The 15912-nt window shown below is 56.4% G+C and overlaps 1 protein-coding gene across 6 annotated transcripts in view; it reads left to right on the plus strand.

The window, feature by feature from the left end:
• RXRA (retinoid X receptor alpha) overlaps positions 1-15912 on the plus strand; it is a 119226-nt gene that overhangs the window by 57650 nt on the left and 45664 nt on the right. The window contains exon 1 of one of the 6 annotated variants that reach the window (XM_080400850.1): positions 3491-4135. The exons of 4 other annotated variants lie outside the window; for them this stretch is intronic. The gene's annotated coding sequence lies outside the window, so the exon portion shown is untranslated. Of the gene's footprint in view, positions 1-3490; positions 4136-4172; positions 4341-15912 lie in introns of those variants that run through there. One more of the 6 variants, XM_080400847.1, reaches the window with a different exon arrangement.

The following is a 15912-nucleotide window of genomic DNA, read 5'->3' on the forward strand; positions in this document are numbered from 1 at the left end:
GCAGATGTCACGTTTGGTACTCCCCCGTATCTCACCCCTTGGAAACAGCATCTGCTGCATTAAACTCAATGGACCTTCTCCTCTGGGAGTTTGATCCTGACACTTTTCTGGGAAGTGCCTGGAAGGAGGGAAGGAGACCTGGTCCCATCAGCCTCCTAGCACTTGGGGTTTTTCCCCTGGAATGTGATGGTCACTGGTTGCTCAAGTGGGATGGCAGGTATCCAGGCAGGTATCCAGGTGTCCCCCCACATCATGGCATATTTTCCCCATTGCCATGGACAGGCATTATTGCAACCTGCCTGAAATATTTGGAGTTTCATTTGTATGTAGACATTTATGAGAGTCACTTAGGAGTTACTGTTGCCCCCTCGGTTTGCTGGACCCCAAGGAGCAGAGTGTGCCAAGGCCAAGACCAAGTCCTGCTGCTGGTTTTTCTTTTGATGAGAAGTCACCTGAGGATGCATGAGCATCTCAAGGAGGTGGTCCTCATGCCAAGTTGAGGATAACCTCTCCATTGAGCATGGCTGGGGCTGCGTGGGGAGCAGTTGCAGGCATGGCTTGGGTACCCTCTGCTGCCTGCTGTGGGGTGAGGGACCGGGGGTTAGCTTGGAGGTGCAACCATCGGGTGGCTCCTCTCCTTGGCATCAGTTTCTCCAGGGCTTTGCAGGTCCTGAAGAAGGGCAGAGCCTGCTGGCATAGGGTCTGCTGGCCAGAAGGGACAGTTTGGCCAGGGAGGTCCTTGTGGCCCTCAGGGTGCTGGAAGGACACGTGGCTGGCTTGGTTTGCCAGCCTCATGGGTGCACGTTGGAGGCTGGATGCTCACCAGTGCTGGCAGGCAAACCTGCCCTCCCCTTGGCTCTGCCCGCTGGCCGGGGGCAGCGTGGGCGTGCAGCACCCCTCCAGCTGGGCGGGAGACGCTTTGTTTTGGCATAATGGGTGGAAAGTCCATTTTTCCCCTGAGCTCTCTCCTACCAGCAGCCAGCATCACTCAGCTCCATCTCAGCTCCTGGACCGTCTGCCTTTCTGCTCCAGGCAGGAGAAAGGGATGGGAGGGTGCGAACCCCAGCGCTGAGCCGCTGCCCTGCCTGGCACCTGGTGGGCTCCATCGGTGCCCTGCGACTGGGGAGCCCCTGGGCACAGCCCGTCCCGAAAGAGTTAAAGGCTCTCGCCCCTTCCAGCCTGGGGAAGTGGAATTAGTCACGGCCTTCAGGAGAAGTGCTGGCCAGGTTATAAAAATGACAAATGAGCACAAATCAATAATGAAGTTAGTGTTTTCTGGGAATGCCAGACACGAACGGAAAAGTACATCCACACGGGCTGTGGGCGCCGTGATGAATAGGATGAGCTGCCCCGTGCGCGCATCCCTTGCAGGGGCGTGTGCAGGGTGGCACCCTCCCATTCTCCTCCCCATCGTGTTGGCTGTCCCCTGGCACCATCGCTGCCATGGGAAGCCAGGACGGCTCTGCATGCCAGCACCTCCCTGGGATTTTTGGTGCCTTTTGGAGCAGAGCTTGCACGACGCTGGCTGCTCCTTCAGCGGGAGGCACAGGGGAGGCGGCGCCAGGGTATCGGAGATTGGGAATTGCAAATGATGCCCCAGGGAAGTTGAGCATCTGATTAATCTTCAGGACACAGGGTAGCGTTTTCACAGCACTGAGGTTGCGTTGGAGGCCAAGTTTCCTTTTCCAAAGGGACTTGGGCATATCTGGAAAGGAAACAGCCTTCTAATTAGATGGCTTGAAAATCTTTACCGTCACTCGTTACAAATACATTAATCAGCCCATATTGAAAGAAGTGCACTGCAAAAACCGGCATTATTATTATTTATTGTTTAGATATGAGTGAGTTTAAGCCCTTCCTAGCCTGGGCTGTGTTCAGAAAGTGACCCAACATCCCAGTGCTGCATCTTGGCTCCGGTGTCACTTGTTTCTGTGCAACTAGAAACCTATTTGGGTTGTCCCGGGGATTTTCAGCAGCGCTTTAAAATGGGCAGCTTTAAAATGTATAAGGGGGGGGGGACAAATGGCCCCAGGGCTGTAAACAGGAGGAGGTGGGAGTGATGGGGCTGAGGTATGGCAGAGGTAGGATGGAAGGGGGGAACATGAAGGCTGTGATGGAGGGGGGCTGAGCCGCTCTGGGGGAGCTAGTTGCTGGCGTGCCCCAGGGGACAATGGCTTAGGAAGAGCAGTGTCGTGTTTGTACAACATTGCAGGGTTGGTGGCTTTCCCAGGGTATTAGCACATTTCTGTAATTAATATAAACTTCCTTAATCGGCCTTCTAAATGTCCTGGATTCCGGTTGACCTCTGGGTGCCTGGGCTGGGTGTCCTGCTCTCTCCTTTGGGATGTGGTGTCTCTCGGAGGCAGTGCCCAGTGCCAGCAGTTCTGTCAGCAGCCTGTCCCTGTCCCTGCACCTTCCCAGCTCCCTCCCGGCCACGGATGCCGTGCAGAGCCTGAAGGGCAGGTGTGAAAATGCAGATATTGATCTCTCACGGTTCTTCCCTGCCTGCAGTGGTCTGGGTGATGCCAGCAGGTTGTGGGAATGCAGGAGGACGCCTTCACGCTGCATCTCAGTGGGAGCAGGGATGCAGACACTTTTTCACTGCCATTAATGTTTGCTTGGCCAATTTGCCACCTTTGCACGTACGCAGACTTCAGGTGCTGCTCTCTGCCTTACACACCTCCGTAGATGCATCAGCCACTTTCTGTCACGGCAAGTGACCCTCCAGACCCTGAGGAGAGCGAGCCTTCGGAGAGCATGTGCACGGGGTTAGTGGCTGAGGGTCACGGATACCTGGGAAGTGCTCATCATCTCGTTCCTTTGAGGAAATCAATAATCTGGGATGCTTATGCTGCTCATTTTCAAGGGGTTGTCTTCACCACCACTTTCCAACTGGAAATAGCGAGGCCAGTGCAGGCAAGCTCGTTGTTCTTCCTTCTCCCTCCGTTGTCCTTATGGTGTAGGTGAGGTCTTACCATGCTTCAAGCCAGCTTTTCACTACGCTGCAGGATGGGCAATCCAGAGCACAATCCAACGTGGCCCCAAAGCAGAAGCTCTAACTCCAAACACCCAAAGAACTTGGCAAACTTAAAAAAACCTTCAGGAAACCAAACCAACATCCCCCTCTCTGTGTGCTTGGAAGGAATGAAGCGATACTTGGGCATGAAGGGTTCCCAGCCCCTCTTTGCGGTCAGCCGAGGTTGTCCTTGGCAGCCGAAAGGTGTGCGGTGCCCTGTTTGAACGAGATGGACCTTGGGATGCGATGGGTGCCACCCCCCTGCTCCCATGGGTGCCTGGCAGCAGTCTGCCCGGGGCACATCTCGCCGTGCTATGGCACAGCATGTCTGTGCAGAAGGTGCTGGCAGAGCCAGGCTGCCTCGGTGCAGAGCCGGGCTTTTGCCATGACCACGGCTCCATCGCTGCTGGAGCCGCACTGGTGCACCGGTGCAAAGCAATCTTCCTGCCTTGGGTCCTTGCCAGTGCTGAGAGCTCTGCCCCACGTCCCTGAGCATGCGGTGGCACAGATCCAGCCCCTGCGCTAATGAGATGGCTTCAAATAAGAGTTAATCATTTGCCAGCCGAATGCTGCCGGGGTGTATCTGAATTCCTCGCTCCTATGGACACGCTGTCGTGTACTAGATTGTTGTGCTCTCACCCAAAGCTGCTGCACCAAATGTTTTGCAACAAAAAACCCCAAACCACATGAAAGTAGTCGAGTTTCATATTTCATTATAACCCCAAATTCAGGTTTGCCAAGAGTTTCAGTAGTTTTATGAACCTTTCCCATGAACCTTCAGCAAAGGCTGTAGCTGAACCTGATGTTGATGAGAACCCAGGTGTGACTCAGTCGCTTTTGAGCAACTTTTGAGGTTTGTGCAAATGTGAAATTTGAAGGCTTTCAAGAGGAAGGAAGAAAGTAACAAAAAAGCACGTCAGAGCTGATGACAGCGTTTGCAGGGAGCCCTGTGCACATCTGGGGCCAAGCTGTAGTTCCCTGGGGACCTGGGCCCGGAACCCAGGCACCCGTGCTGCTGGGCTGGCACGCCTGGCACCTGGGCTTTGCTCCGGGGGATGCTCTCAGCGATGCTTTGAACCCACTGGGCAGCATCGCCATCACCCCAGCCGCTACGATTCAGTAAGTGCTGGTGCTCTGAGCACTGTGGCTCTGGGGGCCAACCCGTGGTCCTCGTGGCAGCATCTCCCGGCATCTGCCACAGCTGGGGCTGCTTTGCTTTGGAGCGGTGGTGGGTGAGCCGGGGCTTTGCTCTCGGCGTTGCTTTAGGAATAACTCTGTGAAAGTCAGCGGTGTGCAAGGAATCTCCCGAGCCAAAAAATAAAAGGTGGGTGCCATGCAGGGTGGGGACGGGGGTCCTTGCGAGCCACGCCTGGCGCACACTGTGTCCTGCTTCGGGATTATGTGTGTTATTATATCCACACGCGGACTGCTTTTTCGGCAGTGCCGTCTTTCCTTTCTCCAGCAATTTCCTGAAATAACGTTAGGGAAATGTGAAAATCTTGAACTTTTGAACCTCCCCAGAGGACGGCGTGCAGGGGGGTGGCGGCAGGAGGGGGGGACGCCCGCCTTCTGCCTGCCGTTTATTTTGGCCACAGGACCTGGTGATGGGGAGGAGGGGGCTCGCTGGTCCCCTGGCCGGCCGAGGAGCCAGATCAGTGCTGCCCCTTATTAATTAATGGCTTTCTCATCGGTGGGTCAGAGAGGCGAGGAAGCCAGAGGAAGTTTTCTTTTGCTCGCAGATGCCGGGGAGAAGGGGAGTGCCTGGGCTGGGTGGCGAGGGCAGGGGGTGACGTGTGGGGCTGATGGATGGGGCCTCGGCGTTTTAGCTGGGCTCTGGATGCAGGCAGCTCACGCCGGTGAGGAAGACAGGGGAAGGGGAATACGCTGCGCCTGGAAAGTACTTTTCCCTCTGATGAACTTCAGAGGCGTATAAATCACTGCCAGGCTGCAGCTGCGAAGCATGTGACGCTGGCAAATTAATGGTCCTTCGGAAAACGCCGGCCATCACGCTCCCCTCCTCGCCTTTTAAAGGCGCAGTCAGCAGCCCCATGTGTGGGAACTGGGGGGTCGGGGCTGGGCTGGAGGAGCCCCATGTGCCTGCTGGCCCCTGGGTGAGCTGGGGCTGGGTGTGCCTACGGAGGGGAGCTGGCACGAGGGGCTCCTGCAGCGCTCTCTGCGGTGCAGAGCTCGCCATGGTGCAACACAATCTGTTGTACAACACCATCTGTGGTGCAAAGCTCTCCGTGGTGCAACACAATCAGTTGTACGACACCATCTGTGGTGCAAAGCTCTCCGTGGTGCAGCACAATCGTACAACACTTACTGCAGTGTAAAGCTCTCCACGGTGCAAAGCTCTCCGTGGTCCAACACAATTCCTTGTACAACACCATTTGTGGTGCAGAGCTCTCTGTGGCACAAAGCTTTCCATGGTCCAACACAATCCTGTCATACGACAGTGTGGTGCAAAGCTCTCCGTGGTGCAGTGCAATCCATGGTACAAAACTCTCTATGGCTCAAAGCTCTCTGTGGTGCAATGTTTTCCATGGTGGGCTCCTGCAGTGCAAAGCTCTCCGTGGTGCAGCACAATCCATCGTACAACACTATCTGTGGTGCAAAGCTTTCCATGGCTCAAAGCTCTCCATGGTGCAGTGCAATCCATGGTACAAAGCTCTCCGTGGCTCAAAGCTCTCTGTGGTGCAGCACTCTTCATGGTGGGCTCCTGCAGTGCTGCCTGTGGTCCCTGTGCAAACAGGACCCAGATGCTCCTGGGGATGTAATTTTTTCCAGGGTGCCCTGGGCACAGGGTGGGTGCCTGGTGGGAGCTCCTGGTCTCTGGGTAGTGGTGCCTCTGCTGTGCACTTGCCCACCTGGGCTTTTGCCACAGCAGTGAGCTGTGGAGGATGGAGACACATCCAGAGCACAGGCACACCAAAACCTTACAGCTGGGGTGTTGAATTTGCAGTTGAGGTGGTCATCACGTCAGGGGCTGGCCACCCACCTGGTGCAGTGGGTTGCCAAGTGCTGTAAGCAGAGGACCGTGGAGCATCTTTCTGATGGTGGCATCACGAGGCCACTGCATGCGAGGGCTGGGCATTCACGCTTGTGGGGCACGGCCATCCCATACTGACCTTGCAGGCAAACGGCTGCAGGGCCAGAGGGCAGTGGGAGACTCCCTGGCTCAGCCAGGGCCACCCATCCCGCTGCCTGCCCATCACACCATCTTGCTTGCTCCTCTTCCTCGCTCTTAAAAGCTGCTGTGGGAGAGGAGGAAAATCCAGTGCTGCAACTTCTGCCCGGTACTGCTGGTATGCAGGATGGGGAGGGAGCCGAGCTGAGCCAAACAGTTAAAAATTACTAAATACTTCCCTAATATAATTAGGTTTCCATGCAAGCAATTGCCTTAATTGCCAGAGGGATGTGGGGCAGTGGGGAGGGAGCCAGCCTGGGCTCTCCCTGCACTGCCGCTCCAGCCAGCATTTCGCAACCCAGTGCAGCGATGCTCTGCTCGGGCTGGACCGAGGACCTCGTGGGGGAAGATGTCCCCAGGAAGCCCAAGTAAGGATTTGGCCCAGGCTGAGAAAGAAGTAAAGAAGTGTGTTTTGCAAACATTGTGGGGCTGGAGGCGAGCACTGGCGGGGGGCTCTGCAGGACCCATGTCAGCCCCCCACCCCCGGATGGGTTTGCTGGGGGCTGAGCTCGAAGGCTATCTGGACACACTGCAGTTTAAATTGCTGTTTGTTTTCTAACTGCTGTTGGAGCAGGGAAAGTTAGGCAGGCAGGCAGGGAAAAAAAAACCAACAGAGCCCACTCTGTGATTTACGTGGTAAGGGAGATAAGTGGGGATTTAAAGAGAAGGGAATATATAATTGAGACGAACATGTAATATGAGCACGGATCCAAACAGAGATCGTAATCAGAAGTGTTAGGAGAAGCCGAGGTTTATTAATGAAATGTCTCATCTATTTGTCAGCTGAAGAGGAACAGCCTTTCCCAGCAGCCGGAGGTGGAGGGGGCGGACGCAGGGATTGCGCTCGGTGTTCCCGCTGCCGGCGCAGGGATCGAGGCTGCCATCTTCCTGCCCAGGTGGATGATGCTCGGGCCTGAAAGCGAAGGCAGGGTTGGAGGAAAAAAGGCAGTACATGGTTTTTAGGAAGCTGGACATTGTCATTTTCCTCACCATAATCTGCCGTGGAAGTCTGGAGCTGGCAGAGCTCTGATAACTGCCCAAGGAAGGGCTTCCTCAAAGCCCCTCTCCTCCTCTGCTCTCGCGCCCAGCGCTCTGCCCTGGGGTGCAGTCACTTGCCGGCTGCCAGCCAGGCACGGGGATACTTGGCAGCTGGAGTAAACGCCCGCAGCCTTGGGAGCAGCCTCAGCTGCTGGGTTCAACCGTGCATCTGCCTGTGGGTCTGCGTGGGGCTTTTCCACAGCTCCGACCTGCTCGTGGGAGCAAAATGCTCCTGTCCAGCTCGGTTCCTGCCCTGGCACTCGCTACAGCTGCCTCGCTGCTCGCCCTGAGACCAGTGCCTGGCTGCCCTGCAGTCCTCCCTCTGCTCCTGGCCCGGCTGCAGCCAGGTCACAGTGCCCAGGCACGTCTGGGAGCCGCTGCTGACCCCATGTCAGCAGCCACGTTGGCTCGCAGAGCCGCGGTGTTGGCTTGGGAAAACCCTACTTCTGGAGCCTGGAGCCTGCAGTCTGGTGCAGGCACATCTAAGCCAGCTTTGGAGGGGACATTGGTAGCAGTGTGGAGCGTGTGGAGCATGCAGTGCCCCATTAGTGTCACTGGTTTTTCAGTAGCCAGCGTGGCTGGGAATTTAGCTGGTTTGTTCTTGCTGTATGGTTTGGTGGGTCTGCTGCCCGGGTGATGTATGGCACGTGGTATAGCTCACCAAGCGCCTGGTCTCGGGGTGACACCGTGAGAGATGCACACCAGAGCATAGGGAACAGTCACCCTATTTCATCCTCTGCTCGCTCACTGTGAGCCCTGCCGCAGCGTTGCTGCTGGGGCATCTTCATCCGTTGGGGTTCCTCAGGCACGAGGACGATGCTGGCAGCGTCCGCGGGTTTAACCTGGGGCCATATGCAGTTCCAGCAGGGAAAGGCTCTGACTATACGTGAAGTGAACATTTTTGTAGGGGTCCTTCCCCTTCCCAGGCCCTCACAGTTATCTGTGGACTGATGAAACGCCTGGAACACGGAGACCCGCTGGACATTGACCCAACCATGCCGAGCTCAATTAGCTGAGGCTATCTGATTGGACTTGGCACAGCCTAATTAGCTTTGGATTTGAACCAGAAACTCAAACCCAAAGACAGCTTGCAGGCAGACCGTCCTTTGCTGCAGCCTTGCTGGGATGGGGAAAGACTTTCTGAAGCCTGTTCTGTCACCCGGGAAGGGGGAGCAGCCCACCGACCCTGCCTGCCCGTCCCACTGGCCACACGGCTGGCGCCGAGGGGGCTTAAACCTTCCCTCCTGGCCAGTGGGTGTTACTGAATCCAGGGGGATCACGTAAGACTGGAGGCAGATGCTTTCTCCTGAAAAAACATGTGTGCCCTCTAGTTTCCAGAGGGAACTTGCTTTTATTGAAGGTGACCTGGCTCTGGCAGCTGCCATCCCTATCTTGTCCAGCACCTTCCTGGGTAGGCACCCAGTTCTCGGGCTCCTTCCCCTGGACCTCCAGCTGCAGTGCATAAAGTGGGTGGTTTGTCTCTGAGGCAAGCGGCTGGCTCTGGAGCGTGCTCCGGTCGTTGGTGGAGATGTGGAGAAGGAGCTGAGATGGGAACGGATGGCTGTTTTGGGACCTTAGGATCCTTTGCCCATCTGGGTTTCCAGCTCTTCGTGCTGTGTGAGCATTAAAGCACAAAAATGCTGGTGGGAAGGGAATTCCAGGGGTCTGTTGACCGACCTAATGCCAAGCATGTGCTGGGAGGTGGACATTTCTCCAAGGAGGCTTGGAAAATGGTGTTCCCGTGGGCTGCCCTTGCACAGCTCCCAGCAGTGAAGCCCTCTGGAGGGATGGTTCATCCCACTTGGATGCTCATAAGATCTCTCCTGACCAGATGAGACACCTCATGCCCAAGCCAGGCTTGCTGTGTCTCAGCTGAGGGATGGGAAGACCCATGTGGCCTTGTGGTCACTTGCTGTCATCCAGCATCTCCTGAGGAAAACTACCGTACCTCTTTTTCCGGAAAACTGGGTTTGTGCAAAACCAGTTAGTGGCATTGCCTTTTGCTGGTCGTGGTGTGGCTGGTGGCAGCGCAGCTTCGGGGTGTTGGGATGCCAGCTGCACACTGGCAGCGAACACCAGCGCCAGCCGCGTTGGATCAATTAAAGCCCATTATGCCAAGTGAATGACTGTAATTATCTCAAATCTGGATTAATGCACGCGCACAGCACCGTAATATAATCCGTCTGGCTGGTGGTTTGTAGGCCGTTGTTCCTGGAAGCCAGACGCAGAAGGGAATCCGCAATACGTGGCCGTATCCTCCCCCTCTCACCTCCTCCTGCTGCCTCAGACCCCAAGGATGGAGCTTGTCCCATTGGATGGATCCTGCACATCCAGTGTGGGACCTTTTAAAGAGATGTGGGCCAGCGATTGCTCTCAGCGCTGACTGGGAAGTGTGGAGGTGCTGTCTCTCCTGCCAGCACCTCCGGTCCATCCCGGTAATTGGCAGACACAGGGTAGATGTGGCACTGCCCCCGGCATCTCTGGGTTCTGCACCTCTAGGAGCTGTCAGCAAGGGGGAAGGATGTGGTTTAGCCCCCAGATCTCAAAGCTGGTGGCAGGGAGAGCCGCTGGGCTGCTCTCCCGCCTGGTCTTTGGGATCTGGCTCATCCCAGATCCCTGGAGGGAGAATACGGAGAGGCGCGGGGTCCCTCGCCAGCTGCTGGCAGGCAGGGCAGCGGCACATCCCAAGGGGTGACGCCGTGGGAAGCAGCGGGGCCATTTATTACTGCCCCCCCGGGCTGTGAGCCCCGCAGCGGGCTGTAACCCAGCCATGGGCATGGCTCGTGGGGAGTGGAGCGTCCCCTCCGACCCTGGGGGTCGGCAGCCCCAGTTCAGAGCCGGGAGCTCCCCTTCACCAGAGCTCTCAGCCCTGCATCCTGGCACGCTTTGGGCTGCTTCTTCCCCTGCCTGCTTGGAGCGTTTTGAGGGATCGAGAGATGAGGGGAGTATTTTAGGGCTCAAGGCAGCAGCTTCCCTAGCAGGGGAGCTTGCTTAGCTCCAAGTCTGAGACCCTTCCTCACATCCATCCCGCTGTTGGGAGCGCAGCATGGGGAAGGGACCCGGCTGCTGGGGTGCGATGATGCGGGGCAGCGCGTGATCCGGGTTCGCTGGCGGCCCCGGCACGTGCCACGTGTGCGGCTCGTTGCCACGAGGTCCTGGGGGAGCTTCGACGTGAGACGAAACTTCTCTTTCTGCTAGAGCAAGACTAATGCTTTCGAGCTCCCCTTGCGTCTCACTGGATCCTGCTTGGTTTTTCATAGCTCAGAGCGTAGCACCCCCTCAAGGGCAATTCTAATTTCAAATTCACTTCCAATTTGCCCGTAAACCCATAAAACTGCAATTGAATGTAATTAAAAGGCCATAATGAGCTTCAGCAACCTGCGGGACCACTGCGCTTTTGCTCTCACCGTGCTCTTTTCGGAGAACGGGATGGAGTCAGGGAGGCTGCGAAGGTCAGCGTGGGCAGGGCGGGGGAGGGGCTCCAAGCAGAGCTCCCCAGTTCCTGCGAGAGGACAGGTGGACGTAGGGAGGCACCTGGGTGCCACCAGCACCCTGTGCCCACGCTGGTGATGCCCGTCGGGGAAGGCTGAAGGGACCCCCAGGTGCAGCTCTCCATCTTTGCAGGACAGAGGGAGCATCTTCCCCTCTGTTGGCATCTTCTGCTGCATTTTTGGCTTCACCGATGCTCTTTGGAGGCTGGAAGGGTGCCAGCAGGTCCAAGTCCCCTCTCAGCATGGCCTGCTTTGCTTCTGGTTGTGTTTGGGGCAGGTTAGTGACAGGGGACAATTGCAGTGACAAGGGCTCAGCCTTTGTGCTTTGGGAGTGAAGTCTGGGTCCCCCAGATCTCCCTTTTGGGAGTGCATGGGGGCACCCCGGAAGATGGAGGGATGCCACCCCAAGCGAGGTTTGCTCAGGAGCCCCTACCACCACCATGTTTGGGGCAGAGAGCCGGGTGGGGGGCAGCAGCCCCCATCCCGCTGCCGTGTGCCAGGCAGCACCTGTACCCCAAAAAGCGCCGGGCTTGGAGGGGCCGGCCAGCCCCCGCTTCGGGCTGCGATGGCAGGAGCTGAAAAGAGCTGCCGCATTGAGTCCTTCAGCAGACGCCTCCCGGCCCCGCTGCCAGCCCAGGAGCCCTGGCAGTGACACTACACTGCACCTATTATTGCCTGTTCCTGCAGCGGGTTCCCAGCCAGTAAATTAGGGGCACTCGCTGAGCCGCTGACAGCAGAACAGAGCGCATTGTAAGAGCAAGGACAGCGCTGGCCCTTGAGGGATGAAATAGGAGCCTGTAATTTCTCAGGACTGTTGTGACATCTTTGCACAAGCATGTGATTGAGTCACATTTGCTTTATCAGCAGAATCCTTGTTTGCCTGGGTGCACCCTCCCCCTCCACCCACCACTGCCAGGCTGGGGAGAGCCGAGCTGCGCTGCCCGCTCCCCTCCCCTGGGCTCGCTCCCCCTTTGCTCTCCGAGGGGCTCCTCACACTTTCCATATGTCAGCGCTCTCCCGCTTGCCCACGCTTCCTGCTTCTACTTTCTCCACGCTGAGGGGGGCTCGGAGCCTGCCCCGTCTGCTTGGGAGGGGCAAACGGAAGAAAATATGGGTGGGGGGTCCGCCGCGGGTGGGGGAGATGGGTGGCGATGGGGGTGCGTCGGAGCAGGAAGCCGGGAGCGCTGGAGGAAGAGGCGTTTGCGAGCATTTCCTCCGGTGACATGGCAGCTTGCAGGGAGAGCGGCTTCTGGAAAATTCCTCTTTTTGAGTCCTTCCTCCTCAGAGACGGGAATAGCCCCTGCAGGCTTCCAGCTCTGCCAGGGGCTCCAGGAGCGGGATGCGCTTATAGAGGGCTTCTGAGAGGGTAGGATGGGGTTTTTAAGGCAAAAAAAAAGGCAAAATGAGCCCGCATGCCAGCGCTGAGCATGCTTGGTCAGCCCCGGTGTGGGGTCTGTGCCCCCCCATGCACACATGTCTGCAGTGGGGCTGCTCGCCCCGATCCATGCTGGCTCGGAAGCATCAGGCAGAAGCATCCCATTTTTTGCTGTGGGTCCTGTGGTGGGGGTTCACCAGACCTCTGGGCATCCGGGCTGTAGCAGGCGATGGGGTGAGTTAGGGGTGAGTGTCTCCCAAAGGTGACCTTGTGGTGCTTTAAGCCAGAAAATGGGAGTACTGGTGAGCCCGTGGTCATCCACGCAGGTTGCCTGGGGAGAGACCCCCAAACGCCACCCAGCACTTGCCAGCCTGAGTCCACACGACCACACAGTCGTCTTTCTCCTTGGTGCTGGGGAGGTCTGATGTTACCTGCAAAGCTGCATCCAGAGGAGAAAATAAAATAGGGTGGAGAGGGAGAACGAGTGTTGGAGCTGCAGGGACAGAGGTGTCCCAGCTCTGCCCCATGGGGTAGGGATGCTGCCCGCTCCGTGGAGTGCTGCTGTGAGGTTTGGGGTGGGAACCACTTTGGAGAACCCCTTGGCCCGGCGATAGGATGCTTTTGCACTGCTTCTTCCCCTTCAGCTTCTGAGAGGAGACCTGAGGTTTCCCTGAGCGGTGGCAGCAGGGACTCAGGCTGCGGGAAGGAGGGGCTGGCGTGCAGAGTGCAGTGGAAAAGCTGCTGTTGGGCACCGTAATCTCATGCCACAGCCCGTCAAGCCCATAAAGCGGAATGCTGGCAGGAGGCAGTAGCTAATGCCTGCCCATCGCCTGCAAGGCTGGCAGCACGCAGAGAGGTGCTGCTGAATTTCCTCCAGCCAAGGAAACCCCCTGGAAGGGGACCCCGATGCTAGGCTCGAAGACCCAAAACGCGCCTCTGCTGGGTTTGGCAGCTCTTGCTGGCAGGTTTCGGCTGGCTCGGGTGGGAGAGGGGAGCGGGGATGAGAAGCTGTGTGGCTTTGAGGTTTTAGTTTGGTCAAAGTGAAAGCCAGCGGGAGGAAGAACCCACCTGGAGCAGAGAGCAGCCGAAACTGTGTTTCTCACCATCTCAGTGTGGCTCAAACCGCCACAGCATCTCCCGGCACTTGTCAGGGGAAAGTGCTGATCGCAGCTGAAGAAACTCTCCCAAACCTCGGAGCAGGTTCCTGAAGAGAAACTCTATGTGGTGGTTTTTAAATGCCTGCAAAAAGACACATTTCTGTGTGCTGTCTCCCATGCAGGATTCGGGGTGGAGGGGACTGTGAGGTATGTTCTTGGATTTGTCTTTGTACTCAGGTCCAGAAATGTAAAAAAACCCCCGCAATTCAAGTTATTTTTTGGTGAAATCGCAGCTACTGAGGACCAACACGCTTGATTGCGCTGTGGACCAGTGCTTCTGCACCCTTTTACCTATAGCTGTGGCAGCAGTGCTCAGAAGGGATGTATGGATAACATACAGCTGCATCTTCTGACACCTTCGGATGTCCATTCCCAGGGATGCCCCTGCCACACGCCTGGCGCCTGAGTGGTTTAAGGGGATCAGTTGCTTCTCCTTGCTGGGCAAGGTGCTGTAAGTGCAGTTTAATATGCTTGGGCCACGAGATGATGCTTGTCTCTTGGATCCAGGGGTGCTTTTCTGGGGTGACAGCCACATGCACCGTGTGGGTCAGCCTCCTGAGTTTGCCCAAGCCGGGCACTGTCAGGTCCACGGCAGCAGCCAGCACTGGAAGGGGACGAGGCGGTTCTTGCTCCATCCTTGCTTCAGTTCTCAGCTGCGCTGGTATAAATTGAGAGCAGACTTACTCAAGATTGTAGGCCAGGGGCTATTTAAATTCATCCGCTGTAAACATACTCTCTGTGAGTTTTGATCAGGGACAAAAGTGAGGACCTGACCTCTTGTGGTCACTGTATTACCATGGCGATTTTCACGTGGAAACTACGGTCAAACTGTCGTGTCCTGCCCAGATTTGCTGCCTGCCCGTTGCTGTCAGCATCCTGCCTCGTAGGTGGGTGCAGGCTGTTCGCCGGTGGTGCCTTGGTTTGCTGTGCTGGCTGCACCGGGGAAGGCGAAAGGAAGGGAGGTGGAAACCTCCATCATTTGAGGTTCCTTGGATGGAAAGCACACGGGGCGATTTCTTCACTGCTTTTGAGGAGTGAGAGCAAACGGACAGTGATTTTCACTACCGAGTTTATTCAGGGAAACTCACCACCCACAGAGGCACGGAAAGAAAGAACAGTGCTCGTAGGGCTCAGTGCCCTGCATTTACGTGCAGATTCCTGTGCATTTGGGTGTCAAGAGTTTTGAACCTGGTCAACACCAAAGAGACGCTGGAGAGCAGAGGAGGAGGGCGTTTCCAAAAGCCTGATCTCAGCTGCTGGTCCCGATCCCCTGCAAACGTGGCCCCACAGCACTGCAAAGCCCTAACGTGGAGGGCTGACTTAAGGAAGGGAGTGGCAACCCAAATTTAGAATTTCCTGCTGTTTAATACCCAGAATTGATCTGCTTTCTGATTACGGAGGAAGAGGTGCTGAGGGGGAAAAAATAAAATAAAAAAAAACACCACCAAAAACGGAAGCTGGGGGATGCGGGCGGCTTTCCAAATCTCGGCTGGCGTCAGGGCTGGGCGCGTGGGGCACTTGCGCTGTGGCGGCTCCCTGGAGCCGTGGGGTGCCTGCAGACCCCTCTGATCCCACTCAGCTGGGCTGTGGGGTTGTGTCCTGGGTCCCCAACCCTCCTCGACTGCAGAAAAGTATGGCTCCAGGAGTCTGTGCTGTGAGATATGTTTGGTTTTTTTTTAACTTCCCCTCTCCGAAGCAGAGTGCCGAGCCACTGAGCTGCTGAGTAAACCCCCTGGATATGGGAGAAAAGGTTTTCCAGCAGAGCTAGGTCACTGTAGTTTTACTGGCAAAGCCTCTTAGGCATAAATGAAGATTATACTGGTGAAAGCTTATGCTGGTACAGTTTATTCTGGTACAAATGAGCTATCCTGGGAAAAAAGCACCTCTGTGCTGTTGTAATAGTTTCTGCTCTGGGCCATTTTGTGGTCCTGAAATGTTAAAATCACAGCCCTTCTTGGTGTTGCCGTATCAGCAAAAGCTGTTGTTAGCTGTCAGGCTGCTGCGGACGTACCCTGGCCAAGCAGCAACACTTGAATCCCCTGCACTGGATGGTGAAATGCAACAGGGAAGTATTGCGAGGGCTGGTGGCGTGGTTGGATGCTTTCAGCGCTCCCATGGGTCTAAACCTGCCCACCCAGGCTGCATCCAGACATGGATGTTTGCTGGGCCAAACTGGAAGTTTCGGCTGTTGGCCCCAAGGATGCCAAGGGGATGGAAAACAGCAGTGAGGCTGCCCAGGGACATTGTCTACCTGGTCTGAGTGTCTGATGCAGCCAGGTGAGGATGGGGACAAATGTTTCATGAAGGTGTTTTCTTCTCTTATTGAAAATTAATAGTAGGTAAGAGATTGCTGTCTGTCATGGAGGCAGGAGAGAAAATAAAAATACGAGGAAGGTTGATTCAGCAGTCGTGATGCTAGCCTGTGTCTTGCAATAGCCAGGATCTATTCCCAGCTTTGGCTCCAGTTCCCTGCATGACCTTGCTGAAGGTCACGTAAGCCTGTGCCCTACTTGTGGCGTCTGTGTCTGCCGGTGGGGCCACTGCCTCATCAGGAGCATCGCTCTCCCGGTACCTTGGTTTCCCCAGCTGTGAAGCAGGGATGACGGCATCCAAAAGAGATCTTGCAAGGACAGGTATCTGCTAAGGCA

Source organism: Falco punctatus (assembly GCF_963210335.1).
Source record: "Falco punctatus genome assembly, chromosome: 9".
NCBI lineage: Eukaryota > Metazoa > Chordata > Aves > Falconiformes > Falconidae > Falco > Falco punctatus.